The sequence below is a fragment of the Convolutriloba macropyga genome, chromosome 9, assembly GCF_964194025.1.
Source record: "Convolutriloba macropyga chromosome 9, txConMacr16.3, whole genome shotgun sequence".
Classification (NCBI taxonomy): domain Eukaryota; kingdom Metazoa; phylum Xenacoelomorpha; order Acoela; family Convolutidae; genus Convolutriloba; species Convolutriloba macropyga.
The window spans coordinates 66,817,168-66,827,334 of NC_134476.1; the positions used below are offsets into that span (position 1 = coordinate 66,817,168).

At 32.6% G+C, this 10,167-nt stretch overlaps 1 long non-coding RNA gene across 1 annotated transcript in view; it reads right to left on the reverse strand.

Moving 5' to 3' along the window:
• The window catches only part of LOC142345549 (uncharacterized), a 75,362-nt gene extending 68,147 nt beyond the window's left edge, over positions 1 to 7,215 (reverse strand). Inside the window, exon 1 of the long non-coding RNA XR_012759341.1 lies at positions 6,955 to 7,215. This is a non-coding gene — a long non-coding RNA (uncharacterized LOC142345549). The remainder of the gene's footprint in view (positions 1 to 6,954) is intronic.
• Between the last annotated feature and the right edge of the window lie 2,952 nt (positions 7,216 to 10,167).

Consider the following 10,167-nt stretch of genomic DNA (forward strand, 5'->3'; position numbering starts at 1 on the left):
GGTCTTAAAAACGGTCTGGTCTAGGGTCTGTTCCGTCCGGACGATGGTCTATAGAACGCTTTCGCCTAGGGTCTGTGCCGTCTGGCCAATTGTCTGGTCAACTGTCTAGCCTAGAGTCTGTTGCGTCTAGCCAATTTTCTGAAAAACAGTCTGGCCTAGAGTTTGTACAGTCAGGCCATTGGTCTAGATAAAATCTGCCCAGTCTGGCCAATGTTGACCAATGTCTGTTTGGTTGGACGAATAGTGATCAAAGTCTGTTCGGTCTGGTTTGTTCGGTCTGAGCCCCAATGCGCGCAACCAAGGCCCGTTTGGCCAATCTCTGTCTTGTGTCGCGGACCACATCCTGGAGAGATAACAGAGGGACGTCTCCTGTTTAGACAATATTTGTGCATAAGCCTGCGCATCGTTCGCTTGAATTATATAGTTCCGGAAAAATCTTTGACTGGATAAAAATCTTCCAACGCACTATGAGAGTAGAAAAGACGCATCAACGATCTTTTTTGTTTGGGAACATCCCGGGCAGATTTGTCAACGCTGAAATAATTATTGCGTTTCCAAGCATAGATATTAAATAATTTTGCGTTTAAAGCATATGTTGTAGATGTTTTCGCTTTTCTAAGCGTAGATTTTCAATGGTTTTTTCTCTCTTAGAGCAGATCTTAACTAATTTAGTTGATTCTAAGCGTAGATCTTACAGAAAATCAACGCTTAAACGTTAGATTCGATATTACATCTTTTAGCATTTACTTTAGCGATAATCGGGAAATTGCGAACGCCTATGATACACATTTTATGTAGTTTTCTTTACATCACTCAAACTTTAATTAACCTTGGTCGCAATAGCACTGTAAGAACAACAAAAGTTACTATCGTATACTTAAACTGAACAATACAAAAGAAGGAAATTTGGGGTTAAGTAGGGACGCTCCTTAAAAGTGTAAACAAGAAAGGCATTTCTGAAGAATTTGAATTAATCACATGTATCTGTCTATTGTATGGACGCAAAAACTACTTTAACGTTGAACTTATTTTCTCAGTAATTTGATGACAAATTAAAGTGACCCCCCTGTACTTGGAAGCCAGAATACATATCTGCTGTGAAGTTCATATTTACTACATATGTAGTTTCGTAGAATACTTTAAATGCACTCATGACTAATTAAAATGATCCCCCCTGTAGTTGGAGGCCAGAATACATATCTGCTGTGAAGTTCATATTTACTACATATGTACTTTCATAGAATACTTTAAATGCACTCATCGCGCGCAAAGTACTAATATAGGCTTAATTAATGCATAAGTAACTAAGCTTACATAACTTAGCTGGAATATATACAAATAAAACTTTAAAGATTGTATACACCTTTGGTCCAGAGGTACAAGATGGGCTTCCCACGCACTAGATCCGGGTTCGAATCCCGGTGGGGCGAAAATCCTTTTGCAAGTGCCCCCCCCCCCTGTATGTCCCCCTAGTCACTATTATCTACTACTCTAGGGTCTGTCTAGCCTAGAGTCTGTTGCGTCTAGCCAATGTTCTGAAAAACAGTCTCGCCTAGAGTTTGTACAGTCAGGTCATTGGTCTAGACAAAATCTGCCCAGTCTGGCCAATGTTGACCAAAGTCTGTTTGGTTGGACGAAGAGTGATCAAAGTCTGTTCGGTCTGGTTTGTTCGGTCTGAGCCCCAATGCCCGCAACCAAGGCCCGTCTGGCCAATATCTGTCTTGTGTCGCGGACCTCATCCTGGGGAGATAACAGAGGGACGTCTCCTGTTTAGACAATCTTTGTGCATAAGCCTGCGCATCGTTCGCTTGAATTATATAGTTCCGGAAAAATCTTTGATTGGATAAAAATCTTCCAACGCACTTTGAGAGTAGAAAAGACCCATCAACGATCTTTTTTGTTTGGGACCATCCCGGGCAGATTTGTTAACGCTGAAACAACTTTTGCATTTCCAAGCATAGATATTAACTAATTTTGCGTTTAAAGCATATGTTGTAGATGTTTTTGCTTTTCTAAGCGTAGATTTTCAATGGTTTTTTGTCGCTTAGAGCAGATCTTAACTAATTTAGCTGATTCTAAGCGTAGATCTTACATAAAATCAACGCTTAAACGTTAGATTCGATATTACATCTTTTAGTTTTTACTTTAGCGTTAATCTTACAAATATCGACCTCCTAATAGTTGCAGTTAGCAAATTATTGGGTTTTCACATACAGTTGTCGAATTTCATTAAATTATCACCAGAGTTCCTTATAACACATTTGATACCCGTGAAAAATTTAATTGCCCTGCAGTGTTTGATTTATGATTTAACAAGGTTTTTTTTTAATTCAGCCTCTAAACGTCACAATTGTCAAAACTGATAAAAATTGAAATTGCGTACTCAGTTTTTGCCGGTGTAACGAAAACAACAGCTGGAGTTTTTGAAAATGGATACATTTTGTTTTTCGTCTTTCGGATTTATCCAAACTTTCGAGCACATTTAGAAACAGCAATTTAATAATGCATTTTGTTTGTTTTTGGTACTCATAGACTGTATTCTATCGTTGAGTACTTAATTATTGAGTACTTTCAAAAATATTGAGTACTTTCATTAAAATTTCGTTATTTCTGTATATTTAATTCCCCAAGAACCTAGAGATTGTGCAAAAAATGCCAGCAGAGAAAACTTCGAGGATTTTACTTTTTCATAAACATTTACGATATGGACCCACTTGGCGATCCTAATTTAATAGTATTTTATAAGTTTGTGGTACCACAAAAAATGTAGTTGGTGGTCTCATTTTAGATTACACTATTGTCAAAAAGTCGACCACCTCGCAAGATTCTGTAAGATAATTGCAGATGATGCACATATTGCGAGAACCATAAACAGATTGCAGTTCTTAGAAACAGATTGTAGTTTTTAGTCTTGTAATAGAACAGATAGAATGAAGTTTTTTCGGATAGACTTACTGATATAGAAAGGGCGCCGAAATATTGAATTCAACTCGAAAAAAGTTGTTCGAGGAGGCATATTGTTGACTATAGCTATTGTGAGTTTTGAGAATTGGTCTGCGCAAAGGAGTTCATGGCCTACTAAGTCAATTGAGGAAACATAAGCAAAATATAAAGTTTTTCAAACTTAGTAAAAAAAATTCAGGAGAAAACGTGCGACAGGGTTTGAAGAAAAAAATTACAATTCCTTTTTTTCCGGCATATTTTTCTAAGAAGCAAAATTTCACAGGTCAAAAACAACAAGGATTTCAATAGAGAACAAATTTTCAGATTTGAGGTTTCAAATGGTGGCTTCTAATATTTAAGATGAACTACTTCTCTTTGAATGTCATACAAAATTTTTCCCTTTCAACCTGATTATTTATGGAACCATCAAATTTTGATCCAATTGTAACATGAAATTCTAGAAAAAATAGTAAAAATTAATTCTCCCCAGTTTTTTTTTAAATTTGCGCCGTAGTTTTGATATATCCCTATCAGCAAAAGGCAACTCATTAGAAATTTATGACCCACTGCCAGAAATCTCAATGGTTATCTTTTGTGAGTACATGCATTGATCTAATTTAGTATTGAAATTAGAATCAGAAAATGGAATTTATCCAAAACTTGACAATTCAAACGCTGGAACATTTCAACCATCAGCTTAAGTTTCTTTCCCTTGAAGCACTTTTTATTTGCGAGTTGTGAATTGTACACAAATGATCACAAACAAAAAGCATATAAGCGTTCTCCAAACAAGCTAGTTTATTTAAATCTGCTGAAAAATTAGCATTAATTTTTAATAAAGTTGTCAGAGGCAAGTCAAAATTTTAATACGGCAAAAAGATGATACAATAGTTTCACTTAAAATAGACAAATAGATTTTGTGATTTTCAAGCAAAAGGTATCAAGATTTTTAAAAACCAAAGTTGCACTTCAGAAATTGGCGTTTAGAGTTATAATATGGATAAGAAGGATCAACAACCTTTTATTATCTATTTAAGTGTTGCAGAAAACCGTTCACTCGAAGCACAGATTTCCATAATTGTACATTTTTCCCTATCCTCACAGAAGAAAAATCGATTTTAAATGCGATCAAAAAAGTTTGCAGCCCTTTTCGCAACGTAAAAATTATCGAACGAAGCTTAAAACAGTTTAAGTTTGAAAGTTATGATATTAAGGTCCAGTAAACTTGTTTTGAAATGAATTACACTAATGAGAACTTAACGAACAAAAAATGGGATATTTTTTTCTGGATTCTGAAAATCTTGATTGTAGAGAATTGTACAGAAAAAATTTCAAAATCAGACATGATACTCAAAAGGCGATATGATATTGGTTTAAAAAGGCCAAGAATGTATTCAATTTGTCAAAAAAGTAAAATGAATTCTCGGACAAAGCTCCCCAAAAACAGTTTGATGTTTATATTCAAGATATCAAATAACTTTAAATTGTCTTGAAATGAGTGAAACTAATCAGAATTTGGCAATATGAAAAAAATTCGAACACATGAACATTATTTTCTCTGACTATCTTGAATTTCAGATGCAGAAAATTGTTTACAAAAACACATATCATACACAAAAGGTGATATGATTTTGGTTTTGAATGGCCAAAATAATATTCAACTTGTCAAAAAAGTAATATAAATCCTCGAACGAAGCTCAAATCAGTTTGAGGTTGGTATTCGAGATATCAAAAAACCTTACTTTTGTTTTGACGCTGAAATAACTAAAAAAAACTTTGCAACATGAACAAAAATGGGAACACACAAACATTGTTTTTTTTCTAATGATCTTGAATTTTAGAGGCTAGAAAAACACAAATCCTACACAAAAGGTAAAAAGATTTTGGTTTTGAATGGCCAATTTAATATTGAACTTGTCAAAAAAGTTAAATGAATCCTCGAACGAAGCTCGAGTTAGTTTGAAATTGGTATTTAAGATATCAAAATGCCATAATTTTGTTTTGAAGTTAAACAAACTAAAAACAACTTTGCAACACGAACGAAAGTGGGAACACAAAAACATTGTTTTTCTGAAGATCTTGAATTGTAGAGTCATGAAAACTTACAAAACACAAATGATACCCAAAGGGCGATAAAATTTTGGTATTAAATGGCCAATACAGTGTTCAATTTGTCAAAATTATATATAAATCTTCGATGGAAACTTAAAGCAATTTAATTTTCAGAAATTTATGACCCACTGCCAGAAATCTCAATGGTTATCTTTTGTGAGTACATGCATTGATCTAATTTAGTATTGAAATTAGAATCAGAAAATGGAATTTATCCAAAACTTGACAATTCAAACGCTGGAACATTTCAACCATCAGCTTAAGTTTCTTTCCCTTGAAGCACTTTTTATTTGCGAGTTGTGAATTGTACACAAATGATCACAAACAAAAAGCATATAAACGTTCTCCAAACAAGCTAGTTTATTTAAATCTGCTGAAAAATTAGCATTAATTTTTAATAAAGTTGTCAGAGGCAAGTCAAAATTTTAATACGGCAAAAAGATGATACAATAGTTTCACTTAAAATAGACAAATAGATTTTGTGATTTTCAAGCAAAAGGTATCAAGATTTTTGAAAACCAAAGTTGCACTTCAGAAATTGGCGTTTAGAGTTATAATATGGATAAGAAGGATCAACAACCTTTTATTATCTATTTAAGTGTTGCAGAAAACCGTTCACTCGAAGCACAGATTTCCATAATTGTACATTTTTCCCTATCCTCACAGAAGAAAAATCGATTTTAAATGCGATCAAAAAAGTTTGCAGCCCTTCTCGCAACGTAAAAATTATCGAACGAAGCTTAAAACAGTTTAAGTTTGAAAGTTATGATATTAAGGTCCAGTAAACTTGTTTTGAAATGAATTACACTAATGAGAACTTAACGAACAAAAAATGGGATATTTTTTTCTGGATTCTGAAAATCTTGATTGTAGAGAATTGTACAGAAAAAATTTCAAAATCAGACATGATACTCAAAAGGCGATATGATATTGGTTTAAAAAGGCCAAGAATGTATTCAATTTGTCAAAAAAGTAAAATGAATTCTCGGACAAAGCTCCCCAAAAACAGTTTGATGTTTATATTCAAGATATCAAATAACTTTAAATTGTCTTGAAATGAGTGAAACTAATCAGAATTTGGCAATATGAAAAAAATTCGAACACATGAACATTATTTTCTCTGACTATCTTGAATTTCAGATGCAGAAAATTGTTTACAAAAACACATATCATACACAAAAGGTGATATGATTTTGGTTTTGAATGGCCAAAATAATATTCAACTTGTCAAAAAAGTAATATAAATCCTCGAACGAAGCTCAAATCAGTTTGAGGTTGGTATTCGAGATATCAAAAAACCTTAATTTTGTTTTGACGCTGAAGAAACTAAAAAAACTTTGCAACATGAACAAAAATGGGAACACACAAACATTGTTTTTTTTTCTAATGATCTTGAATTTCAGAGGCTAGAAAAACACAAATCCTACACAAAGGGTAAAAAGATTTTGGTTTTGAATGGCCAATTTAATGTTGAACTTGTCAAAAAAGTTAAGTGAATCCTCGAACGAAGCTCGAGTTAGTTTGAAATTGGTATTTAAGATATCAAAATGCCATAATTTTGTTTTGAAGTTAAACAAACTAAAAACAACTTTGCAACACGAACGAAAGTGGGAACACAAAAACATTGTTTTTCTGAAGATCTTGAATTGTAGAGTCATGAAAACTTACAAAACACAAATGATACCCAAAGGGCGATAAAATTTTGGTATTAAATGGCCAATACAGTGTTCAATTTGTCAAAATTATATATAAATCTTCGATGGAAACTTAAAGCAATTTAATTTTCAGATTCAAGATCTCAAAAAAAACATGAAAACTGTCTTGAAATTAAGAAAACTAATCAAAACTTGGCAACAAGAACGAAAATGGGTAAACAAGAGCATTACTTTTCTGACTAACTTGAATTGTAGATGCAGAACAACTTTTTGCCAAACACACATGAAACTCAAAGGGCGATAAGACTCTGGTTTTAACTGGCCAGCATAGCGTTCAACTTGTCAAAAAGTCATATAAAGCCTCCAACTAAGCTCGACACATTTTGATGTCGATATTCAAGACATCAAATACTCTAAATTTGTTTTGAAGTGAAGGGAGATAATAATAACTTGGCATCATGAACTAAAATATGAATGCAAGAACATCACTCTTTTCCTGAATATCTTGAATTGTAGATGCAAAATAAATATTACAAAACACAAGTGAAACTGAAATGGCGATAGTATTTTGGCTCTAAATGTTCAACGTAGCGTTCAACTTGTCAAAAATGTCATATGAAACCTCGAATGAAGCTCAGAACCCTTTGATGTTGAAATTCGACACATGTTTTGAAGTGAAGGAAATTATTCAGAACTGGGCAACATGAACAAAAACATGAATATAAATGAATATAAGAAAATTATCCGCTTTCTGATTATCTTGAATTTTAGATACACAAAAACACATATGATACTGAAATGGCGATAAGATTTTGGTTTTAAATGGCCAGCATAGTGTTGAACTTGTCCAAAAAGTCAAAAAAACTCTAATTCTCAAATGAAGCTCAATACAGTTTGATGTTTATATTCAAGATATCAAATAACCCTAAACTTGTTTTGAAGTGGATGAACATAATCAGAACTTGGCAACATGAAAGAAAGTGGGAACACAAGACCGTTTTTGCTCTAACTCTCTTGAATTGTAGATGCAAAAACAATTTTGATGCAAGAACAGGTATGATACTCAAAAGCCGATAAGATTTTGGTTTGATATTGATATTCAAGACATCAAAAAAGCTTAAATTTGTTTTGAAGTGAAGGAAAAAATCAGGACCTGACAATTTCAAAGAAAATGGGAACATAAAAACATTATTTTTTGATTATCTTGAGTTTCAGAATTTCGAAAAAACATATCATACACAAAGGGTGATAGGATTTTGGTTTCAAATGGACAACATAGTAAAAGTACCTTAATTTTGTTTTGAAGTTAAAGAAACTAAGCAAAACTTTGCAACATGAACAAAAATGGGAACACAAGAACGGTTTTGCTCTAATTATCTTGAATTGTAGATGCAACAAAATTTTTAATGCGTATGATACTCAAAGGCCGATAAGATTTTGGTTTGATGCTGAAATTCAAGAAATCAGAAAACCTTAAGTTTGTTTCGAAGTGAAGGAAATTAATCAGGAACTGGCAACTTGAAAATGGGAACACAAAAACATTTATTTTAATTGCTTATCTTGATTTTCAGAATTTCAAAAACATATCATACACAAAGGGTGATAATATTTTGGTTTTGAATGGCCAAAATAATATTCAAATGGTCAAAAAAAGCCATATAAATCCTCGAACGAAGCTCGATTTAGGTTGAGGTTAGTATTCATGAAATGAAAATACCTTAATTTTGTTAAGTTAAAGAAATTAAATAAAACTATGAAATTTGAACGAAAATTGGAACTTAAAAACACTGTTTTTTTTCTGATGGCCTTGAATTTTAGAGTCAGAAAACTGAAAAGACAATATGATACCCAAAGGGCGATAAGATTGGGGTATTAAATGGCCGACATAGTGTTCAGCTTGTCAAAAATTGTCAAAAATCCTCGATCGAAGCTCAAAACAGTTTGATGTTGATATTTATGATATCATAAAATTATAAACCTGTTTTGGAATGAATAAAACTAATCATAACTTGGCGACATTCATAACTCAGCAAAATGAAAAAAAATAAAGACACATCATCATTTTTTTCTTATTATCTTGAAATGAAGATGCGGAAAAAAATTTAACAAAATACATATATTACTCAAGTGGCCAACATACAGTTATTTTGTCGAAAAGTAAAAAAAATCCTCGGACGAAGCTCGAAACAGTTTGCTGTTGATATTATCGTAAAACCTTCAATTTGTTTTAAACTGAAGGAAACTAATCATCCCAAGTTCAACTTTGCAACATGAACAAAAACGGGAACATAATTTTTATCTGATTTCTGATCTTCAACTGTAGGTGCATAACAAATTTCACAAAAACACATTGTACTCAAAAATTGATTAGATTTTGATTTTAAATGGCCCACATAGCGTTCAATTTGTCAAAAGAGTTAAAAAAAAATGCCCAAACGAAGCCCAAAACAGCTTTATATTGATTTTCAGGATATCAAAAAAGAAAAAATGTTTTGAAATGAAACAAACTAATCGTAACTTGGCATCATGAACAAAAAAGGAAACATAATTTTTATCTGATTTCTGATCTTCAACTGTAGGTGCATAACAAGTTTCAAAAGAAAACACATTGTACTCAAAAATTGATTAGATTTTGGTTTTAAATGGCCCACATAGCGTTCAATTTGTCAAAAGAGTAAAAGAAAATCCACGAATGAAGCCCTAAACAGCTTTATATTGATTTTCAGGATATCAAAAAACAAAAAATGTTTGAAATGAAAGGGCAATTTATGATCATGATCAATTTACTTAAACATGATCATGAGACTTCAGAATTCTAAAAAAGGACTTAATTTTATTGTAGCAATTAAAACTTTTTATCCTATCCTATATCTGATTGGCAAAGACCGACTAGCTCTATTGTAGCTGTCTGCTTCATTTTAACTAGGAGAGTAAGGTGACTAGTTTTGAGTTTTATTTTCAAAATTTTTAAAATCACGAACTTTTTCAACGACTTATTTTTTTAACATAAGAATGGTTTCTTCATAAATGCAGCAGATGAAGCAGCAAACTTACTTACTACTATTACTGACTCTGAAATAAACAATAGTTAGCAATAGGAGTGCATATAAGCAAGTCTTCTCAAAATTAGAAATAGGTAGAAAACAGACTCAATACGCAGAATGTTTTTGACTGATGATCTAGAAGGAAAAAGATCGACGCAAAGTGTGTTCATTAATTATAAGGTCAAGCATATGTCCAATGAGACACGCTTGGTCGAGACAGAACTTAGCATGGCTTCTCGTTTGAAGGAGAAATCTACCTTTATTTAAATGAGAAGGAGGAGTGACCTTTGGGGTCAAACAAAACTCCAGATATTCACAAAGTTCATGTGAAAGTAATTACGTGGTTGTATTGAGTCCACCAATGACCTTTTATAGCACTGTTAGGTGGAGAATATGGTCTTTTCGTTGCGCGT